Raw genomic sequence first — 24,794 nt, 5'->3', positions numbered from 1 at the left:
ATTTTTCAAAGGGAGTTTAATATTAATTTCGCTAAAAAAAAAAATAACTAAACAATTACCTGACTTGACTAAATTCTTTATATTTAAACCTGCAATAATATTTTTTTTTAGCCACGTGGGAGCAACAGGAAGCAATGTGAACTCAACACAACTAGCCACCACACTTTTCACTTTTTTTCACAAATTTGGTGCGGGAAATCTGTTTGCAGTCGTCGCCTGTTTAGCCTACTACACATCCAGTTTATTCGGAGTCGTGTTTGTGGCCGTCAGATGAATGTAAGTCCAATATTCACCCTCCTTTTAACTCTGTTTTTGGTCTTCCCCTGACGTTAGCTACGTTTACTAGTTCTTTGCTGCTATGTTCATTAGCTAGATAACTTTGCTAAGCTGCTAAAGGAAAACTACTTCATAACAAAAAAATGTTAATTATAAGCTGCTCTAAAGTCGCCTTACATATCTTTACACGGGGTGACAGAAATGTTTTTATACTTCGTCAACGGTGGTTGACTATATTTACATACAGTTTTTACGTACTCGTACTAGACATTTTACGCCACTTTATGCCTCTACTCCATTACATTTTTGACAGTTTATGTATTAATATGGATAAATTTACCCAACAGTATTTACAGTAATTAAAATTAGCCTCACCATTACCAGCTGTAAAACTATAGATGCTCTAAAATCATCAAAGTGGAATAGGCTGAAATTGTAATTTGAGAACATGGCAAAGGGGAGGTGGTTATACATGTTTGTTGAATCATTGCAAACTCAGCTGTAATTCCTTAATGGTGCACTGTGCAAGTGAATGAACAACAGTGATGTGCAGGAGCAGTTTGGCAGAAAGTAATGTGTGACTGCCTCTTGCAATGCAACTGGCAGGGCTTTTTTTCTTGTTCATGGACACGGCTTGAACCATGGGCATTTGACAGATGACTCCTTTGATGCGAATAACAAAAAATGGATGATTTTTGAAATGTTAGGCACATTTTTTTTTAATGTCACTCCATTTCGTTATTGACGGGATTGGAAACATCATAGACACTTTGGAGCATTTTAATTTGATACTTATAGTCAAACATCAAGAATTTCCTTTTGACCTTAACAGAAGGAAATGGTTGTTGTAGACATTTGGCAGCACTAAATGTCAGAGGGGGAGAGTATTTTTAAAGGAGCCATCAGAGGCTTGATCAAGGACACTGGAGAAGGTGATGATTATTTCCAGCAGGTGGCAAACTTCCACCATTAAACATCATGTTGAGAAGACCCACCCTGAAACCTGCAGTGACATCAGTGTTTTAAATAACCCAGCATACCCACTGATCCTCCAGATATATTTGACTCTAGTGTCTAGTGATAAATATATCCATTTTGCATCCCTGATGAGTGGTCATGAGGATCCAACAGAAGACTGTGCAGCATTTACTGTGACTTTGCCTGGGTTTACTGCTACCTGAAGTGGTGGAGTCCCATCAGTGTCATGGCTGGCAGTGATTTTGCTTGGTGTGTCTGAATGGAAAGCAGGAGGAAGCCTCACAGTCTGAATGACATGTTCCCTCTTTTTCTCTTGCCGTCGCCCTGACTGTAGGCATGCTGCAGTGAAACAGAGAGAGCAGAGGGATACAGAGAGAGAGGGAGAGAGAGAGGGTATGTTATGAAGAGACAATGAGAAGCCAGGCAAGGTATGAATGGGAAGATGGTAAAAAGAGGGAGAAAAGACGATAAATTACGAGTAATAGAAAAGAAGAGGTGAGGGATGGAGGGTGATAAAGACACAAAGAAGATGGAGAGAGGACAGAGGGAGAAGAGAGGGGACGGTAATTGATTGTCTCGTTTCTCCACATGCACCTGTCACCGAGCTAATTGGAGTGGCAAAGACAAAGAGGGGAGAGGTGTCAGTCACATCAGAGGCTTTCAGGAGGGCAGTTCATGTCAAGCTCCGGTGAGACAAGCCTTTCTCCTCCTCCTCCTCCACCTACTCCTCCTCCCCCCTCAGGTGTGCAACAGTGCTGTGAGTCAGGCAGGAAATGAAGCGTTATCCTTTTGGAGGAATCCGAAATTAGCCTCGTGTACAACCAAAAGCAAAGACCTGCATTTGGTTTTTTTTGTTTTTTTTTCCTTTTTTTTCTCATTTTCACCCACCAGGCCTTTCAAGTTGTGTCATTCCTTTAAATATAGTATAAAAACAGAACAGAAAACATTCACCCACATGTTTTCAGATACTGATTTGCATAAATTTTGGATTCATATTCAAGGCTGAAAATCAAGTTGAGACTTGATGTGTTTACCTGATGCTGCATGCCACAAAGAACTGTTGCGGATGATTATGGTGGAGCGCATCATTATGGTTGTTGCCATGGGGCTTAATTCCAAGATAAGGATGCTTGACTAAATAACTCACCTGTGACAGGAAACAAGCAAGGAGAATTTTCTGTAGAATGTGGGCTTTTTCTTCCACATCTCTCCAAACAGCTTTGCAGTCATCAAACTCTGAACAACACTGCATAGAACTGAGCTGAAGTCCACACACACACACACACATTCATTCATTCATACTGTATATGTGTGCATGTTTCTTCCCTGAAAGAGTTTCTCATCAATATGCTAATGCATCTACAAGTGCATCTATTAGCATTCTGATATTCCAGGTCTTATATATTTACACACCAGGTTTCCTGTCTGCAGCAAGTGTTCATCCTGCATCACTGTGTAAAATTGAATAAAACTCCATTGTTGCTGCATGACTGGTTGCTATAGCTGGTTGTTGTCACATAGACAAGTATTCATTGTCACTACCCATGATAAAACTTGAAATTGTCACTCAGCAAATCATGCACAGAATGGGCCTCATTCTCTATTCTGCGCGCTTCATTTTGCCGGTTTGGTTGTGTGGAGTGCGCCGTTCATCAATATTCATCCGTGTGTTTGCAGTGGGATGAACACACACAGAATCCTGAGCTGCTGTTCTTACCATATGTATGGCCAGTCACCAGTGTGATGGGCAAAAGATTGTCTGAGGTGAAACTTAGGATCAGTCAACAAAATAATTTGTTATGTTCCAGCATTACCTCGAAGTAGTTTTACTAGTGGAGTCACAGTGGGGTTGTTTTCCTATGCAATAAATCACTGTCTAGTTGTGTAGTGCTCATCAAAGGCTATTATATTTCAGACTGTGGAGGAAATAAATAAAAAGGAAAATAAAGTGGACCGCTCCTAAAAAGTTAAAGTTGGATTAAAATAAATCAGCTATTCAGATGGTGATTTATGGCTGCGGCTATTCTCCTTTTCTTTTTTGGAGGGGAGGAAGAGAGTTTGTTTGTAACTGCTTGTCAAACCAGAAAAATTAGTTTGTTTTCCTCTCTCCTCTGTTGGCTTTCAAATACTTACTTTTCATTGTAAATATTTGCATTTAAGAAATAATATTACTTTGCCAGAAGCCTGTTTCTCATCAGGTTATACTGTCAAATGCATGTCATACTCAGTCAAGGACATTTGATGTTTCTGTGAAACATGGTCACCTCAATTACAACTTGTTTCCCAAACGGGAACCCCTGACCTCATGGGATTGATTTTAATGCTGCACTTCTCCCCCTCCATCGAGCAGAAGCCAATATCAGATGGATTGGACTGAAGATCAATGCGTTTCTCCACAGTCTGATTAATCCATAGCCTCTCTGGAGTAATCACTGTCTCAAGCACAACAATGAGCCAGGCGAGATGTGGAGAGGATGTGTTAAGCCGTCGCTGAGAGATGAATGAACCGACTGCTTCAAATGGGAAGAATATGCTAACAAATGTGCTGCTGAAAGACCACAGAGTCATGTATGCCAGACAAACAAAAAAGGATACTTGAACCTGTTCAGTAGCTGTTGCTGTGGGACACTTTATAATCAACCTATCCGATAATAAATAGGCACCTGTGGCTTGGCGTTAACCCTGTCTAATTACCACACCGCAATTTGATGGAGTATCTGGGTAAAAAGCCTCAGGCGGGCCAGCTGGCATTGGGCTCCCCAGTTCAGTGTGCTGTGAAAGAGAAACCTGAGAGAGAGAAAGAGAACAGCCGCACAGGCGTTGAGCTGTTGAGCTGTGACCTGGGACTGCACCCAGGCTTAACGTACCTCAGAGCCGCAGCAGAAATCGATGACACTGTTGGCAGCCGTGCTTCTGCTGATTTTGGTTACCGGTGCTGGCAAAGTACACAGCTGCTGCTTCTGTGCTGCCAGGTTGGTCAGGTAGAGAGGGTAGGTGTCTGGTTTTTTGTCCAACACTGTGCACAAACAGAGAGAGAGAGAGAAAGGGGAAATAAAAATGAGAAATGAAACCAAAGCGAGATGTTTAAGGCTTAACTAGGTTGATAGACATATGGCTGGAGTCAGCTGCTCTGCGTCGTCCTCCGGGCATGTGATGGGTGCTCAGTTACAGTATGTGACAGCGATGAATGGAGATTGCCTCGTTTCTCCTGATGCTGGATTTGGTTGAGAGGAGAAATTGATTAGTTATTTATCATCCTTAATATGTGGCTGCCACGATCAGGACACATAAGAAGAAGTAATTCAAAGCAGAACACAACTCAATAAGAGATATCTTTTTTTGAACTATAAAAGCTAACTAACTAACATGTTTATCTCAGTAAAGGAGTTATGAGACTATTCCCCTAAAATATGAATGTGAAAATAATTGCATGAATGGATTTTTCTCAGCTACTTCAGAGACAGTAAAGCAACATCTGCTTTACTGTGAGGAGCTACATTTGGGAATATGGAGATTTCACTTAGTTGGGCAACATGTAAAGCCACCATGAAAGGAGGCATCCATACATCCCTGTTCAGTTTTAACCAGCTGCAGGTGAACAGTAGCTCACATTGGATTAAAAAAACACATCTGACGAAGACCTACAGCTGAGTGATTAGATAATTGCTGCATAAATTGTGTGTGTGTGTGTGTGTGTGTGTGTGGCTTTTTCCCTTTTTTTAAAATTTCACCTAGTACAATTATAGTCATGAGTCACTAAGTGTGAGTCATCTAGAAATCACGAGTCTCCCTCTCTTGCGTGGAGCGCGTACATAGCGTCCTTAATTGTGTTATCATTCTTAGTGAGCATGTACAGTTTAAACAGGCTTTTGCAGTATTCTTTAAAGCCGACATCCATAATTACAACATGCTGTCTTCTTATGAGTCGCTGATGCCCCACTGCTGGCTCAGTTTATGTTTTAAGCATGAGCATGAATTTTACATGAGCTTTGAAGCCGAACAGGTTTGTTTTACATTGACAGTATTTGTAAACAGTGAGGTTTTTTTTTTTTTTTTTTTTTTTTAAAAAAGGGGGTTCAATCTTTATATGTAAGGGAGTAAAATGCATATTTTCCAGGTATAGGTGAAGCTCTTCAAGGAGCCACAATCTTATCTCTAAGGCTACATTAATTCAGGGAGGGAGGTTTTAAAAAAAGTGTGTCCAGAGACCTTCAACTGACCACAATCTAATCCCACTTTTTTCTTACCCTCTTACTCAGATTGCATTTCAGCTTTTGAAATAAATGAAAGATTTCACTTTCAGCTTTTCAAAATAAAACCAGTGAGGAAACATTTAGAGACTACACTAGATAATGCATTTCAATTCAGGATTTGAGTGTGAGGTGCATTTGAGCTGTTGCAGCAGTGTGTCTGGTGACCAGTAAGGTGTTGAGAAGGGAGGGCTAGCGTCACCTTGCTCAGCTTTCACAGCTACAGCTACATCTCAACATTAGATAAAAAGCAGTAACCTGCCTGAAAATCCTAAATGGATGCTGAGAGACCAAGTTGGGGTCAGGTGATTTAATCTACCTGACATGCTCTTGCAGAGTGCTGATCAATAATGCTCCAATACTAATGTCAACATCAGCAAGGAATGAATCCACTTGAAGGAATAAAAAAGACTGAGCAAAGATGGAAACAGAATAACAACGAAACCTGACTGGAATTGAAAATGACTCTTTTGTTTGGTCGTCTGTTGCTACTTTCTCCACAGGCTAAACTAGTCATTTGGAACATCCGAGAGGGTCTCCTGCCGTCCGCTTTAACTCATCTGACAGCATCCTGCTGGCTTTTGAAAAGGGCACGAATTCAGCGGACGCTAATAATCCCCGGTAAGGCCTGAAGGTGAGCTGTCTCTCCAGACCTACTGGAGCAGAAGTTCACCGAAGGGTTCTGCAAAGAATGACTCCAGTCAAGGGCCCTGCTAATCCCGCTAAACTGGTTCACAAGGGCACTATTTGGCAGAGGGAGGGAAGTACAGGAAGGGCATCTATTAAGTGGTGTCCCACAGAGATGCTTCGAGTCTCTTGCATTAACATCTTCACCTTGAAAATTGGATAAAAGGTGCTTCTGCCTCTCAAAACAGCTTTTACAGCATATAGGCTTTTGTCAAGTGTTAAGATATTTTGACCTATTGAAATAATACCTTTCACTTTATTCTTCTCTTTCTAAGTAAGAGCACCTGTTCTCGAGAGAGAGCTCATTTAGGTAATAACTGTTCTGAAATGGTCTTTTCATTTCCCCCCTGTTTGTAGAGGTCATGCACTGACAGTCGCAGTGTGCCACTGGCTGTGATGTAGTCACCTGATTACTAAAATACACTCTGCCAATGTATAGTCAGTTCTAGAGGTGGGGAAATTGAGATTTGTGCTATTTAACCCAAATAATAGGACTAGGACTAGTGATTGACACCCGGGGCAGATTACTCCTGAGCTGAGGGAAATGAAGATAAGAGAGGCTGTTGTGCGTGTGCATGTGTTAGCCTGCAAGTGAATCTTCCCAAATTCAAACTGACTTTCTTCATTTGGGGTCAAAGATGCATCTGCTTGAGTCATACTCTGACTGATGGTTTGTTCCTGAAAGGGCGGCTAAGGCAATGCATGCTGCATTTTAGCGATAGAAGGTGAACAGGAATGTGCACGGTCCAGTAGGCTGCACTATTTTCCCAGAGATCAGTATTTGATCTTGCTTATACACAAGAACAGCTCTGAGAGTCTGTATGTTTGTGTACCAACTCAAGTATAGCCTCCTACTTGCCAACCAGATGCCTCGCAAACACTGATTTGTGTCCTTCCTCAAATTATTACTGTCACTTAAACACTCCCGCCTGTCCTCATTGCTCATTTCTCCTGCCTTGAAATGAATAAGAGAAACATTTAACTGCCCATTCTCCTTAGCTGGGTGCAATATAGCTCTTCAGTGTGGCTGGGTAATGGTTTACTACTAGTGACGAAATTGTCCAAAGAAAGCACGTAACCTCTGGGTTTCCCCATCAGGCACTCATATCAGTCAACAGCAGCTTCTCTACAAAGAGACATATCCACTCTTAGCACATGTAAGTCAGATCCAGGCGGCACCTAATTGTATGATTGCTTTCAAAACTGTCACATACAGTTAGTGTTGGGGCTGGCTGGGTTTTGGCACAAACACGGAAAAGGAGTTCTTGATTTGCTGCTCCAAATTCATGTCACTCCACTCCTCTTCACTGCTTTATTCCTTATTACCCACTCTCTCTCTTTTTCTCTCATCCCTCATGTTATGCCTCCCCATCGCTCTCTGGCCACTGGAAGAAAGCCAGAGCCATTAGCCTGCTGTCGGTGTGAGAGAGGACGGGGATCTATCCTGTTAACTGATGCAAAATGAGCAGCACCACTTGGTCACACAATGCACAGTACTGGAGGACCTTTGGGGATGGGAGGTGATGTGGTAAAGTGTTTGTGTGCGCACACATGAACATGATGCCACACAACCTGACACGTGCACACAGTGGTGCTGCACCAGTGCAGCAGTGGTCTGATTGATAGCTAATGAATATTTACCGACCGGCCATGCCATGTCTGAAACTGCATCGGCTCACAGGGGAAACCGAGGTGTTGAACCGCTAGTGGCTGAAAGTTGTAAATTAGTCTCCTAACACAAACAGCTGCAGGTGAGGTTACTCTCTAAGTGTGTGTGGTCATGCATCAGTGCGTATTGAGGGCTTTACATACATGTACATATATTTATGTGTGTGTCCATATGTATGTGACATTGGATACGTGCTCTGTCTTTTGCCCCCAATGGGCACTGACAAAGTGTAGTGTGATTGAAAGCTGTTCATCCCTAAGGACAGTGAAATCAACATTGGTCATCTGTTCTGTATGATGCTGTTTGGCTTCATTCTCCCTTATCGTTTGATCATATACCAAGATTATGATATAACAAATATGACAAATATGCCTCACTAATGCACCACCTCACATACTAACCCACTCAGCTCTCCTGGAGCTGGAGCTGTAATCCCCCTAGAATCGGCTGCTGAATGTGTGTCGTGACCTTATGTGTGAATAATGCAATTGCATTTCAGAATTATTTGCACCAGAAAGGTAGGAAACTTTATAAACATCAAAAGAATCAACTTCAGTGCCTTTCTGCCAAAAGTACAGCTGCATTAGACTTTCACACTCACTCTCAGGAAATGCAGTTTCAAATCTGAAGTATTTAACATTAAATATTCATTACTAAGTGTGCAACAGTCAGAGTTACAAAGTTTGCTACATCAGTATTGTGTAGGTGTGGCTTGATCATATCTGATCGACTATGGCTTGTCACCATGAGCAAACAGCCCCAGAACTATCATCACATTTTGATATCAAATATCTCGACAGGCAAGAAGAGCTAAATGAAAATAACATGAACAACTCAAAAGATCTTTCACATGAATTAACCAAAACTGCTCAAGCTGTGGCTGAAAATGGGGAAATTGTATGACCCCGGCGTTCATAGTAAGAGGCTGCCTGAAAAGAACAAGTTTGAATGCTTTAACTCACACAGTAAGGTCAACAGAATTATTGGAGACCATGATGTTTGATTCTGGTTCGCAAAGTTCGGTGCAGAGTCCCCACCAGTCCTCTTGTAGAAAAGGAACCTCTCAGGTTGACAAGTGAATGTAGGAGTCAATGCCAAAACAGCTGTCAATAGAATAATGCTTTGACTGCTAATGAGGGAAATTGCTGACAATCCATGTTCTGATTTGTCAGTGAATTGTACTCCCTGTTAGCACACCTTGCCAGCCTCCTTCAATCAATACACCGGTGGTGATGCACCCACTCTCTGACTTCAGCATAAATGTGTCATCTGTTGTGAGTTGCACCACGCACCCTTGTTCGCATTGTAGTGAGGTGACTGTACCCTTGTCCTGCCATTTCAGCATCAGCAGCCTTATTCACGTCTGTCCCGCCCACACATCGCTGTAGCTCATTGGGGATTTAAGACTTTGCCAATAATGCCTATTGCAGTGTCAGTGTGCTGCCTAATTACAAAATGGCTCTCACTCAAATATGGTTTGTTACAAGTTGAGATGTGGTCATGCAAACATAAATCAAGGCAATACAGAGTTCACTCTCACTAATGGCAGATGGCTGGGAGATGGTGACAGACTCTTGGGTGACATGGCTTTAATGCAACATATTTATGAACACATCTATTTTTATATGGTGGATTTTCCATCTTGCTTCAGTGACCTGTTCCACAGTTCCAATACAACTCTCTACTAGATGGTACTCAGTAAAGCATATACTGTACTGTGCCTCAGCAAATGCTATGCAGCTGTCAATGTGCCAGTTCCACAAGTCAGATTTTCAGCCACAGTTAAGATTTTTTTCCATGCCCCATTAACAACCCCATTTCACATCAGGAGATGCACACTTCTATGACTGTGCCTGAAATGGGACATCAGATATGCTCGTTCATATTCCAGGCACTCTTAAGCTGCAACACTGCACAGCAAATCAAGTCCTGTTCAGTGGCTATTTGGACAGCTACCACTGCACTGCACTGAGCTTTGGAAACATTGACAGTGCATTTTATGTCTTCAGTGTTTGACTGTGTCAATAATGTAGGAATTGTTTCTCCTCTGTGTGTGTGTGTGTGGTGTGTGTGTGTGTGTGTGTGTGTGTGAATATGTTCACAGGGTGTGTAGATTCTAGTGTGAAACCAGAAAATATGACAAGTCAAGCAGTATCAACATTTACAGAAAATTAATTCAAGATGTCCTGTTATAAGACAAACAGTGAAGATTAGCAAATAATTTAATAAAAACTTTTTTAAAATTGTTTTGTTTGTTAGGGAATATGCTCAAAGTTTCACTACAAAGACACAAAACCATAGCAACAAAAAAAGCAAACATACCACAAAAGAGCAGACTGCTGGTAGAAATGAAACTACAACAAAAACTTAACTACTTCTGTGTACTTTCACAAGTTTAGACTTTTAGTAATATTTGCTCGTAGCGCATTGGGAGGGAGGTCATCAGTCTCCACTGTGGCAGTTTCTTTAGTAGTTGTGTAGACATGCTGTACTCAAGGGTAGAAAAGTTGATAAACTTCCTGAACAACTGAGCAAGTTTTTTTTTTTGGTATGTTCTTACTTTTGGTATGCTTATTACATTTATGAAGTGTTTGGATTGTTTACTTAATTAGTAATTTAAACTCTTATTTCAACGCTCTGACTTCAGCAACTGTTGTATCGTTGTGCTTTGTTACAATTTAAATCTGATTCTGTATGAGCTACATGTTCATAAGCACTTCATCAGGGTTGGATTTGAAACCCACTGACTTTAATTGACTAATTTCATTTTTCCAACAGTTTTCTGGAATTAACAGATAATGTGAAAGACAAAACACATGCAAATTTGATATAAAAATAAAAGGCGTTAATGTAGTTAATATAGTTAATATAAAAACATACTGGTTTTCCTTTTGTTTTCAGTGTAGCCTGTGGAAATTCAGCCCCAAAGATGAAAGGCTGGCTGACAAGCCATGAGGTTCTGAGGTCTGAAATGTTGCAAGATCAGACCCAAGCCATACATTCTAAGTGATCAATAAAATAATGAAATTAGTTCTGACCGCATGGGAATGTTCTGATTGAAATTTTGCTCAAATATGTTATGGTTAGTTTCAGCTACTTTTTCTGAAGCTTTTGATTTGATGGGCAGCTTTGAAATGAACCAGCAGTTATTAAAGATCATAAGATCTGAGGGGGGTTTGCTCAGGAGGGGGGTAGACTGCTGTGTGTTAAGAACCAGCCAGTGTGGTCAGTGATGTATGATTGACAGAGTACGAAATCCAACAATGTCAGTAAAAATTATTTGAAAAAAAATAGTTTTTTAAATATTAATTATGCTATTGCACAGTTCTATGTTATTATAGACACATTTTGTTATTATGTTATTACACACACACACACACACACACACATTCAGGTTCTATGTGTTATAACTTGAAACAACTTGGATTTCAGTCTTATGTATTAAATTTACTTCAACTTAGGGGTCGTACAAAAATTATTCGGGGCATTCTTTTTGCTTAAGGACGGGTGGCCTTGTGATAGACTGGTGACCTGTCCAGGGTGTACTCCGCCTCTCGCCCAATGTCAGCTGGATTTGGCACCATTTCTCTGTCTATTAAGCTGCAGGTGCCGGGGTGTACTACCAAATAGGTGAAAAAAGTTCCTTAAAAGCCTGCACAAAGTCTGATAGGCTTCCTCAAGTGATGTCACTTGAGTCAGCATCAGTTGGGGCTGAAAACAAACAAACAAAAAATATCTGGGCGTGTGGAGCTACAGAGGTGAGCTCATCAAACCTCTGTAGCCTGCTCCTCATCCCTGCATGAGGCTAGAGGATCTCCAAATGGCAGTCGAGTTGCATCAGTTTTGACTAGAAAGAAAAATGCATAGAAAAAATAAGAAGATATTTCAGGTTCTTCTGCACCTTCACATCCCTGAGTGACTCTTCCTCCTTGTTATTGAGTGATGGGATGTTGTTGACAAATCCACCTGTTATGATTGCATTTTGAGTCAGCAGAGACAAACTCCTGATAAGCAAATTTATAATAATGATTTGTCTAATAAGTTTGTGGAGAACAGCAAATAGCCAAATACATATTCGGCAGAGCTTTGTGTTTGTCCTATGGGGCTTATGAAAAATTTATATCAACTCCCAGCCTGCATTATCAGACAAAAATATCCCATTACATCTCCATTCTGGCCACATATAATGGAATGTGGATGATGGGTACCACTTCATTGAGCCCCACTTGAAGCATGCTGATTTCATTTTTTATAAATAATAGATCATAAATTACTCAACACGTAGCTGACTGTTTGGTATGCAATTTGCATTAGTGATAATGCACCTCGGGATATGGCAAATCTGCTACCATGTTTGTGCATATTATAGTTTAATTCATTCATTCATTCAGTGCTATTCCTGTGGCTGTATCTCAACATGCCTGTGGATTTCTTCCTATTGCAGGTAGGAGCCTTGCCATCTGCTCACGCATTACATGACTTTTTGATTCTCCAAGCAATGCTCTTTTGAGCGCTATGGTTGCATGTGGATGGGATGCTCTCTAGTATCTCTCTGCAGCCTCTCTGCTGTAATGACACGTATGGTATGATTGGTGGGTGTACTGAGGGTGGGGATGTGGGCTGGGGTGAAAATGTCAAGACATTATGTCTCTGATGTCCCTCTACGGCGCTCATGAGCGGTTACATCAACCTTCACCTTTTACTACAGTGTTTGGTGTTTAAACAGACATTCAAGTCCACTGAGCCTGTGATTCATCTGTGTGTTACAGAATGGACGTCCCCCTCTCTGACTGCAGCTCCACCATTTCTCCCACTGCATGATGAACTGGTGACCACTCTGGAGGCTTGGTGAGTGGAAGAAATGTGTAACCAACAACCAGTCAAAGGGCAAGATGGAGCAGCCGTATGACCTTATTGTTCACCCATTAAATCCCCACAGATCTTGACAGATGTAAAAGTCCAAGCTGAGGCTGTAGGCTGTTTGCTGATTGCTGATAAGGCCAGTAGGAACTCTTCTCTAGAGGTTATAGTGTACTTTTCACCTGTTCAGGAGGGAGATCACCTTGTTGCTGTTGTATCTGCCCTCCATATTGTTGCTGCATCCCCAGTGGATTGGTTTAAAGGTATTTAAAATGTGTTTACATTGGAACCTGCCCTGGAGTGCAGTAGTTAGCTACATATAGCATCAAAGTGATGTGTTTTATATTATGCAGAGACATAATTCCTTTTTTGCATATATGATGCTTTTATTTTGGTGATTTAGTGTCTTTTGCAGAAAGTCTTAATAGATCTAATTTTTTTTACTCAATACTGCACCTTCCAGGTTGCAGCCACCTTTAGTAAAATGGACTATGTCAGTTTTCTTTAATATTCGAGGTGCTGTTTCATTTCACATGTTGAAGAAACGCAGCTTTGGAGTTTCCACAGCTCCTATAAATGCCTCAAGAGTCCAGAGCGTCTTCCCTTTTCACGTCTCGAGCTGTGGTGCGAGGAAGCCACCAAAAAAAGAAAAAAAAAATCCCCTCTGACTGTTGAGTGTGTGCGCGCAAGAGAAAGGGACGAGACTTCGCCTGCACCTCAATCTGCTCTGCATCTTTCCACCGGACCGCAGTGGATACAGCCAGCCGACCGTACAGGACTACATCTACCTACAGCACAAGATGTAAAAGGGAGGTTTTTGGTACAGAGACGGTTTCACACAAGGTCCGCTTGTTTCGGAGGAGCTCAGCACAAAGCGAATTCACTGCCTTTCTTTTTCTTTGCGCTCTTAGCCTCACTGGTAAGTGGGATGCAGGATACGCAGCATCACCGGTATCGTTAGAACAAGCCTAATAGATAGACCTTCCAGTTGAGCAGGCCCATCAGATTGTAAGGCAGTTTGGTTGAAGATTAACAGGAAAAATAAAACTCTCCGCCGGTGCGAAAAGGACTGCTTGCCTTCAGGGGATAAAGTGAGAAGGGATATTTTTTCCAACTATTTGGGATGTGGATGGTTTTTTTTTTTTTTAATTTAACCGGGCGCGCTAATGCCCCATAAAACAGGAGATGATTTGGTCATCTAAAGATCAGATTTAACTGGACTGCTGTTGATCTTATTGGTTTCGCATTTTATCTGCCCGTCTATCTGCCCCGAGAGTCTCGGTGGTGGCGGAGGGAGGCGCGGAGCAAGATCCAGAGAACTATTCAAGGGGGGAAATTGAGTTACATTGCAATTACGCTTTATCTTGCAAAACGACGTATTTTCTTCGGGCAGCGGACACACACACACACTCAGACACGCAAAACCTTTGCCAAACTATCAGAGAATTTAATTAAAACCCGGACAAGAGGCAGCACGGATAACCAGGTAAGGTTATTGAGTTTTTAAAGTCGAAATATACACAGCATGAAAGAGCATCATGTGCAAAAAGCGTGCTTTAAGGGTTTAATGCCAATTTGAAAAAAAAAAAGGATAGAAGCTGCGTCAATGACTGACTAAACCTCCTTTGTAACATGAGGCTATTGCTTTATGCAGCAGAAGTTGAGACATTGATTATCCATCATATGGTCCTAAATGACATGATGTTTTAACCTGTCTGATTCAGCCCTCATACTCGATCAGTCAGATTTCTTTTTTGTGTATTTGTCTGGTGGTCGTGAGCCAGTTGCCACTGGTGAACTCTTGCTGTAGTCAAATTGTTGCATGTTGGAGCTGATGGGAAACTGTCCTTTGTGCAGCAGTGATTGGAGAGCACGGCTCAGAGTCTCAATAAGCGCTCCCACAGATCATTAATCGGTTGGAGGCAGAGGCCGAGGACGGTTTCAGTCGTGACGGATGATAAGAGGGCACACAGTGATAAAGTATTCACTTTAAGGGGAGTGATACAGATCAAGCGTAAATTCATTAGGGGGATGATCGATTGCCGTCGTGGTTAAGTGTTGATTTAACTCTCCTTGCAGGCTTGGAGTTTGGACCTTTACTCGTTAGATTTTTCTATTTAAAGGAAACAAAGAAGGAATGATTGAACGTGATGTTGTAATGAGAGAGAGAGTGAGAGTAAGAGAGTGTGTGTGCGAGAGAGAGTGAGTGAGTTCATTTTTGGCACCACCTTGTGGTTCACTTTAGAGCTCGTTTTTGGCTCCAGTCGTGGCATCCACAGGTTTTGCTGTTATTATTAATAGCATGACGGTCGAAACCCCTGTTTGTATATCGTCTCAAATAATTAATGTGGTGTGCAGGGCTAAATTGAAATGCGAGGCTAATTCTGCCTGCGGCAATGAATGGTCATAAGCTCAACTAAAAACAGCATATTTTCACCAGATGCTCAATTTAAGAGTACATCTGTACACAGCTTAACGGTTTAAACATCCTTGTGAATATGACATGCCAGCCACAAATTAACATCAAATAAGGCTCAAAGAGAACTATTCTGTTTTCTGTTTTCCAAATGTAAATGTGTGATTTCATGTGGGTTTGGCTTTCTCTGCACCCCTGGTTAAAAGTAGTTCTCTCCAAGAAATGTTTAACAATTCGTCTTTTTCTTATGTAAAGAAATAAATCTTTACTTGTAGTTTTTCTTGCATATTCTCCCATTTTTCAGCAAAACAGTTACTGAGAACTTTATTGGCAGCTGCACAGTAACCACCTGTTAGTGCTACACTGGTGCCAGCTGAAGCCAGCATTTCTGCAAGCTCAAGTACTTTGTGTTGATCCCGAAATGAATAAATGCTGCATCCATAAACACAAACTGCTTTGCTGGCTCTGTCTTGTTATAAGTCAGATATTCGCTCCCCAGAATCAATTTCATGTTCATAAGTTTATCTTCAGCTTGGCAGTTCAAGTTCATACAGTATTTGATGCCAAATGCTACAGCTGATGCCTCAAAGGAACACTTCTAGTTTGTCAGCTCGGTAATAGAGAATGGTGATAATGTTTGGCTGTATGTAATTATGAACTGGGTGCATATCAACAATTTACTGTCCTGCAAAACCAGAGGTTTTGTTCCAAAACCGTTTTGAAAGCCAGCATGTGGGGATTATTTATTAGGATGATCACATAAAGAATAATTGGGTGTCAATGGACAATCATTAACACAAGTTATAAGTTTGTGCCGCCAGATAGTTAAAAAATAAAAAGCTATTGAAACTGCTTTTATGAGATGAGAAACTGACATTACAACTCCTTGATAGATGGTCAAACTCAATCCACTGATGGAGACTGTGAGATAGGGTCGAAAACTACTGAAAAGCTTGACCTCAAGATCATCAAGAGTGAACATTCACACTCCACGTGGGAGAGTGCATTTTTAAATATTTATGTAGTAACTCAATCATTCTGACGTTAATTAAGACCATTACAGCCAATCATAATATTAACCTAGGCGTATATATTTCCTAATAATTAACCTACAATATAACCTATTATACAATCACTTAGCGTTGTTATATAAGCCTCTCTACAATTTAAGATACTTTACTGTTCGTTGTATTTTCTTTTCCGAGGCCCATTGAACACATCACGAAATTGCGCAGTTTTACCGCTGCCGGATTAAGGCAAAAAACCACGGTCAGAACAACGACTGAAGGCAGGTTAAAGCGAATTTACGAGCGTTATATTAGTTTTAATTCAGTTCCTGGTGCGTGGAGAAGAATAATCGAGTGAATAGCATCATTTAGGTGTTCATTTCTGTACTTGTTTGTATGAAGCTATTTCACTTTCGCCTGCAGACTAAAAGTGACGCAGTTCTGTACGTTAGTAGTATAGCTCAATTTATACATTGATGAAAAAATTAAGTACTTTTCAGGCAGCTAACGTTATGTAGCTGTCCAAAACATCTATGCACACAACAAACTTGAAAAAAACAAACAAAAAAACAAAAAAACAAACAAACAAACAAACAAAAAAACTGATATTGTTAGCGTTACTAGCATGGTCACATTATTTAAAAGCTGCTTTCAGTTTCAGCTGGGAAAAACGTTTTTTTTAATAGCTATTCAAACGTCTTAAATGTCATTTATAAGGCTCTTTAATAATTTATCCACCCTGCTTTTGATAGTAAAAGTTGTAAAATGTTTAATTAAAATTGATTTAATTGAACTTTTGCATCTATGAACGGTTTTATTTTAGTTACCTGCACATTGACTTGTTTTATCCGCACTCTGTCATGTTTTTATATGCACATTTCCTTTTACATTTTGAATATAGGTTATATTTTTTATATATATTTCCTTTTTTCCAACACAGTGAACCCTGCTGAAACCCTGTTGCAAACTGCCTTACCATTAATGTTAGCTAACCTAACTATATCTTTGTCAAAGATAACAGTATACTAGTTATGTTCAAACAAGCTCCAAACTAGCCAGTTATATTTTTTTTAGAGGTAAGTAACCTACTGGGAAAAAAAAATTATTTGGACTGAATTTAAAATAGCTTAAGTGTTTCACAGGATTGGCCACATTAGCCACTATTCTAACAGATAAACGAGAATGAATAAACTTGCCTTTATTGAATAAATAAACAACTTATCTTTTCAGAAATCAAAGCAGGCAGGAGAGAGAGAGAGAGGCTTTTCATGACCTACCTTTCAGAAGGATATCAATTCTGTATCAGGTAAATTGATGTTTAATGCTGTTTCACTGTTATGCATTACATTTGAAAAAAGTCTTGAACTCATTAATTTTGATAAAATTATAGCTGCACTGTTACTATTCTGCCAAAAGGCAATAAACAGCAAGTTTGAAACACTCAAACCCAGTGAGTCCTTAAAAATAACACTATATACTGCTTTCTATTGAAAGCCCTTTCTGGAAAATTTATGATATGTGGTTTGAGCTGTGTAGATAAATTTGACTCGTACAGACAGGCAGTGCCTTCAGCCACCTTTGCATGCATTATTTTGATGTTACTTTGAACAAATTACTTGCCTATGACAGATTTTAGAAAATGCTAAATTGTTTTTTAATAGAGTGAAGTAAAAGAGAGGAGGGAGAGGAGCATCAGTTAAGCCCAGCTTGATCGAACCCACCTTGGCATCAAGACACCACAGACAGGGGTAGTCCAAGCTCCAGACCAGCAGCAGACCTGTTCTCACGCAAGACAGAGCTTCAGTTAACAGGAGTGGCCCACAGGTAAAATCTCTGTCACAGATGTTCAAGCCATGGGGATTCCACTTTTAGATAATCACACAAATACCAAATTTCTATTTTTAGTGGCAGTTATAAAGCTTAATGGCTGTGTTTTTGTGCTACATTTGGTGGAGGTGCAAATGCTGGTAGGTTTTTTGGAGCAAATTTTGAGTCCTCCTGTGCCAGTTTGTGAATTTCATGGCTGTGTCTCATGGCTTCATTTCTGAGATGTGTGGAGTGGTGCTGCTCACTTCACTCACTGGCTGCATATTTATTTTTTGTGCGCTTCAGAGTTCAGTCATTTGCAATGTTGTGCGTTGAGCACAATGGGGGATTGTTGACAGCTGGTGTACCTGGAGCAGTGGTTGGCAATTAGGTTCAACCAAGGGCCAGTTTCTCTGCATATTTAGTGCCATTACTGGTTTATTGTTGCAGCGGAGACACAGACCTTAATGTTTTTTAATTTTTTGTTTGTTTGAATGTTATTATTTGTAACCCCACTTATTACTCTGCCTACATGTATAGCCTCTGTAATTTACATACATTTACAGCAAGGCCATGGTCCAGACCTGGTCCACAGGTGCTATTTTACCAACATCTAGACTGGAATAAACAAATGACTGGAAGTAGACCAAATGTAGTTATATAATTATATAATTAATCTAACAAAAAATCTAAAATAAAACCCATTTGGTAATAATAATAATAATGAATAAGATGAGTATAAAGGTAAAACAGAGATAATTGATAATAAAATAAAAATAAATATGAGTTTAAAAATAGAAAATATACATAAGATTAAGTAATATATATATATATATATATATATATTATATATATTATATATATATATATTTTTTTTTTTTTTTTAAAGTGTAGTGCTTGCTGTGCACAAGTGCAAAATAAAGTGCAAAGAAGAATTTCAGGTCTATATCAGCAAAGTCTCAGCTAGTTAAAGGCTAAACTGAAGATTTAGCCTTAAGCTGGCTTCCTTAATATCTGTAGGCAGTTTGTTTCACAGTTTTGGGGTGTAATTGTCAAAGGCTGCATCCCTTATTTTCTTTCGGTTGTTGTTGGGAACCTTCAATATACCAGCAACAGGAGATTGCAATCTTCTTGAATGCAAATTGTTAACAAGGGAGTTAACAATGCAGCTCGGTCCTGGCCCATTAGTGACTTTGTGTAAAAGGAGGAGGACCTTAAAATAAATAACCTAATATAAACTAGAAGCCAGTGCAGAGCAGCTAAAACTGGACTAATGTGCTCCCTCCTCTTGGTTCTGGTTAATGGCAGAGCTGCAAAGTCTTCAATGAGCTGAAGTCTCTCAGTGTTTTTTTTTCATAGTGCATTACAGTAATCGAGCCAGCCAGAAATAAAGGCCTGAATCAGTTTTTCAGAATCTTTTTGATTTATAAATGGTTGTATTTTTTGAGGTGGAAAATTATATTTTCATCACCTCGTTCATGTGGGATGGATGAATATTTATGATTATGGTAATTCAAGTGCCATCTACTACTATTTGTTAAAGGTTACGTGATTACTGGCAAAACAAATAATGATAATTAATATAGAGGCATTTAAAAAGGAAGGGTGAACACCTCATTTGCAGAAACAGGAACCTGCTATTCATTAAGTGTTCATTGTTATCTAGTGCAGAAGCACATTCACACATCTGAATCACAGTTCTGTAAGAAATTACAATGATTTGGATGGTTGAAAGGTCAGAAAGATGAAGCAAGTATGACATTTGATGAGAGGTTTTTAATTCTCGCAGCAGTTTAATTGGTGGTGTGTGTTGTCTCTTGGTACGTTTCCATCCCTCCAGCATTTCACACTCTGGTCAGTCAGAGTCAATACAGCACAGTGTTTGAATCCATTACGTTGCCATTCTTAGCTGGCACCTTAAACTGCCTGCTTTAGCAAGCAATGCAGCCAGTGTTTTTTTTCTACCTTCAGTGAACATCCATTATAGGCCTGACTAAACTAAATATATCTCAGCAGCACAAAATAATTAAGACGTTTCAATGAGGTGCACTGAACAAATTATGGCAATTTGGCAAAGTCAGTTTGACACATGCTGAACAAGCTGCAGCAAGTATGAGCTTTATTATACATAAACACATGCTAAACAAAATGAGCTAATTGTATGTATCTTGAGCATTGAGGTACTCACAATAAGAAGACAAGGTCAGTACCAGCTCATTTCTGTAATAGGTCATGGCCTCTGAATACAGATTGTTTTTCTCCTTTGGTTGATCCTTGGTTCTGAGCAATTCAGCATATGTCTTATTCTCTCTCTCTTTTTTTGTTTTTACCCTGACAGTATTGGTTTCATTTTAGATTTGTAAATGAAGTGAAATTTAGCTTCCTTTTAGTTTCTTCGTCACGAATACTGAAATTTTGGTGTCACATGTCCTTTTAATTACAGGTGTGTTTACATGAGTGAGTACATGATCCCGCTCACAGGGTTTTTGTGACATTGCTTTCTGAGGTCTTAGCTGATTGTGTTGAAGGTTAATTATCATCAGCTGCTCTCTGTCTCACAGTGAGGGACACAGTCACAATCACTAGTCCTTAACAAAGTCTCTCTTTCCTGTGAGTGAGAGAGAACAGTGCTTTGTACTCTGCATCTGTCCCTCTTCATTTAGCTAGCCGTTGCTGCAACATGCTCACACTCATGACTGAATGCTTACACACATACTCAGCATATATTAAATATGGATAAAAAAAAAAAGAGATTATTTTGTCTGTGTGCTGAGCAGGCTTCCTGTTGTCATCCTTGCTTCAATAGGTCACGTTTAGCATATTCTTTGTGCTAATATAGCTGGTGGAGTCATTTGCTCAAGGTTACACTAACAATGTCCTTCACATGATAAACACAGCAGCCTAATGGCACTCAGGTATGCCTCTCCACCTTCGTGATTTCCACTCATACTGTACATTATCAGGCAGTCTTCAAGGTTGAGTGTTTAGGGCATATCTTTGGAGGGCTGCAGTGAAGTGTTGGCTGGTGTAGCTCCACGGATGTTGACATGAACGTGGGAAAAAGTCACTTCCTTACTATCTTTTAAATATATGGACTTTTTCTTGCTATTCTTCTAATATTTTCCTCCCATCCTTACCATTTTTAATGATGTCATCCTAGCCTGATAATGAGATTGAATTTCTAGTTCGTTTGTTGTGGTAGTCGTTTATTGAAGCATTTACTTCACATCTCTAACAGCCATCAACGAAATTTGCCAGTTGAGTTGTTCTTTGAGTTAAGTTTTTAAGTTTACTTAAAGCACCTTGTAAAACTTCGATATCGTTCATGCTTGTTGTCATTTTTGTGGCCGCTTTGCTGTTCCCATTTTTCTCAAGGCCAATTCTAGGTTTCTGTGTGGCTGCAAGGGTCTGTATCTGTCATCTGCACCAAATCTGTGGTGGTCTGCATTCACACTACAAGTCTGCTGACTGCACATGCACTAGAAATGTCAACTGGATGTTCGTTTTGTGCACTGTATGTACTGTATTCTATATTTTATTGATTCTGTTCTTGGTGAACAGTTTTCATTACTTTTTCATGTTTCACCAAATGCAACAAACAGATTAGCTCTTCTTCTTGCTGTCAGGAAGTTACCATCATGTTTTCTGGTGTGTGGACTGTGTCTGTGTACATGTACCCCTGACAGTAGCATGTATAGAATTGTGTCTGTGTCCTGAGTCCCAGGTCTGCAGCTCTTTGTTTCCACATCCATCCTGGAATATGCCACAGGAAGATGATGCCATTGTTAATAGAATCTACAAAGCTCTTTTTGGCTTGATTGTTTTCAAACAAGGAAAACCGACATCAGTTATCATAGCACCTGACCTGCTTGAACTGCTGAAAAAACCTGAGATGTTGGCAGTGACTCTGAGGTCTAGCTATCTTTATCCTACCACAGGAATTTCAAGTAAAATACAGTCCTTTTACCTCCAGTTACCTCTGCAAAACACTTTTCAGTATGAACATTTATTGTGTTTTGCCTGTGAGAAAATGTCATAGTAGAGGTCGCTAATTGATTTCATTGACTTTTTTCAGTTCGCCTGTTGAACAAAGACATCTTTACAAGCAAATAAGGGCTAAGCAGCAAAGTTCACCCAAATGTACAGTTACACAGTTGCCCAAGTAGTCTATTTATTCCTGAAGCCTCAGACTTCAACTTCCATTACTTTGTGAGAGTTATCTGTTCTAGCTTGCTAAGATCATTGCCACAAGCAGTGGCATTGTGTCTGCACAACAAGCTTTCCAACTATGTTACTTGTTTTTAAGCCTAACTCCAGACCTTCAGATTTGCTTTCCACTGTGAAACACATTGTCAGAAATGTTATTTCTCACTGCCTCTGGCATTTTGTGTGCACAATATTTTGACTGAGATGAATGAGGTGATATGATATTATTTTGCCATCTAAGCTCCAATAGGTCACCATTCATTAAGTTAACATAACACATAATTCTGAAAGTCTAAATTGATTCACGTTCAGTCAGACTTATTCACATTCAGTCGAAACTAAATCAAGTTCACTGTTGCAGTTACAATGATAGCTGTGTTTTGCAAAAATAAAACACAGTTAGACAAAAATCTTGCTGCTAAGACGCTGTAGGAAAGCCCAATTTGTAGGTGCCTTTAGAGGGATCAAAGTCAGTTCATACTGAGTCTGATTCTGCAAGCATATACTGCAGTACCTTTCTGTATTCAATGGACTTTCAAACTGAAGAAGCAGGAAAGAGCAATAAAGCTTTTAATTATGTGTCTCACAACATGCAGTGAAATGCTCTGTGGGGAGATTTCATAGTGAAACAAGAATGACCATGATAGGTGACATAAAAAAGAGGAAACCGTTTGTGGGTGTAAGTAAGCCTAGCTCCTGAATTTGAGATTTCTCAGTCAAGACCTCAAATACCTATTATTCCTAGCTGTTACTGCATAAAACTGTTTAGACACATTAAGAATCCCAGTCTTGTTGTTTTCCGTGCAGGTAGTAATGATCTAGTTTTCTCCTATGCCCTTGGAAAAAAAATATAATATACATTCAAGGGCTTTATTAGGTACACCTTTAAAATGTTATTCAATCATGCAACTGCTCACCATAATGTCTACCTTTACAAAGGTAATAATATTCAGTTCTTTTTTAAAATAGGCTTTGGGGCTTTATTTGATAGGACATTAAAGAGAGACAGGAAATGGGGAGAGATAGAAGGGGAGTGACATGCAGCAAAGGTTTGGCCAGATCGGGAGTCAAATCGGGAACTCACTGCTCAGAGCGGTAAGGCCAATGTGGTATGCACCTTAACCATTTGACTATCAAGTAATGTTCAGTTTTGACTGACACTGTCAGTACTGTAATTTAACTGTATGTTTATTATTGAAATTGTAGTTTGTAGTGTTGTTGAACTGGACTATGTCATATTGAGAGACGTTTCTAGTGTTTTACCCACATCATTTACAAATGTAATGGGGATGAATATTAAACACACATTTCACTATAATGAAGTCCAGTACAACACCATCACACTAACACATCACTTATTACCGCCTCTCTAAAAGTTTTAATAAAAATGGTCATTGTAAACTTTGTAAAATGAAAATAGGTAGCAGAGCTTATAGATTGTATTGGTGAACCAGAGTGGCTAGGGAGTATATTTTCTGAACTAAATTTTAAACACACATTTATTCAAAAGTTTCAAGTAAATAGTCATGGCTATTGAGTCTGTCTGACTGTTTGTTTGCTGCCATCCAATAGAAATATCTCTAGAACTTCAGACCTAAGAGTAAATAAACACTGCAAGTTCGTTCAAAAGAGGAAAAAGTTAAGAGAAGTGGAAAGCCTAACCTTCTATTTTGAATAAGTGCCAGGCTGAGCAAACATGATATTACGTCTGGGCCATTTGCAATTTGCTGACAAGAAAAGTGAAGTAAGATTCATGGTCTCATTGTGTTCTTGATCAATTGATGGATTGGACATGGGAGCCCAAGTCCCCAAAGTTGTGAAGGTTAACCGACTCCTGCACATCCATCCTTTAGCCTTTGAGGCATGCACACAGCAACTAGTGACAATGCAAGGCAAAGGCATGTCATTTACCCGGATGCTGGTGTACTCCAGGAGGCATTTGCATGACAACCAAGAGCATACACAAGACAAATCCTCTTTCAGATACACTTTTGGAGTTTTCAAAGTGTACCAGATGAGAAGGGAGTGACTACAGGGGCCCTAATCTAAAAACATACTGTAGATCCTTCGAGATAAGAGATGAACAGCCTGCACAGAGTTGTAGGTTTTGCAGAGGTTGTCTGCTCTTGTCATCAGTCCAGGTGCAAGTACAACACAGACCAATACCAGGTCATGGCCTCATCGTTGAGAATCACTGACCTACGGTATGTACGTGATTCCTCTTGGGCTTTCTTTCCTCATTTTTCTTATGACAGTATGCCTGTTCATGTGTGCACAGCGTGCCTTTGGGAGTGGTTCATCTGACTGTCCAAGATGATCCATATCCACTGCACTACTTGTCAACTGTTTAGACAGTGATAAACGAGAAGGAGAATATGTGCAAGGCAGGCTGCCATAGATAAAGCACCTGCTGGGATTCTGACCTACCTGTGGTCAAGAGAAAAGAGAAAACCTAAATGGACATGCCACAGCTATAAGTGCTCCTTCCCTGCATGAAAAGCCAAGTAATGGCACTGACTCTCTCTAAAAGAAAGATGTTTATAATAGCCACATAACTTAATTGTAGTGATGCTATTAGTACTTTTAAATCAAAATTTAGATTTAAGAGTACAAATTAGAAGAGCCAGGATTTTAATTAG

At 39.9% G+C, this 24,794-nt stretch overlaps 1 protein-coding gene and 1 long non-coding RNA gene across 2 annotated transcripts in view; both read left to right on the top strand.

Annotated features, from left to right (window-relative positions):
* Nucleotides 1-127: 127 nt before the first annotated feature.
* Nucleotides 128-12,703, top strand: LOC127139049 (uncharacterized). The gene is made up of 3 exons (XR_007808878.1): nt 128-276; nt 6,008-6,125; nt 12,630-12,703. It is a non-coding gene; the product is annotated as an uncharacterized LOC127139049 (long non-coding RNA).
* Nucleotides 12,704-12,816: 113 nt separating this feature from the next.
* Nucleotides 12,817-24,794, top strand: part of grik4 (glutamate receptor, ionotropic, kainate 4) — a 262,394-nt gene continuing 250,416 nt past the window's right edge. The window contains 3 exon segments of the mRNA XM_051065501.1: nt 12,817-14,206; nt 17,374-17,449; nt 17,805-17,967. The gene's annotated coding sequence lies outside the window, so the exon portion shown is untranslated.

This window comes from Lates calcarifer, linkage group LG21 (assembly GCF_001640805.2).
Source record: "Lates calcarifer isolate ASB-BC8 linkage group LG21, TLL_Latcal_v3, whole genome shotgun sequence".
In the NCBI taxonomy this organism is placed as follows: Eukaryota; Metazoa; Chordata; class Actinopteri; family Centropomidae; genus Lates; species Lates calcarifer.
The sequence above is the reverse complement of the archived record's forward strand: the minus strand, read 5'-3'. Positions and strand labels throughout refer to the sequence as shown.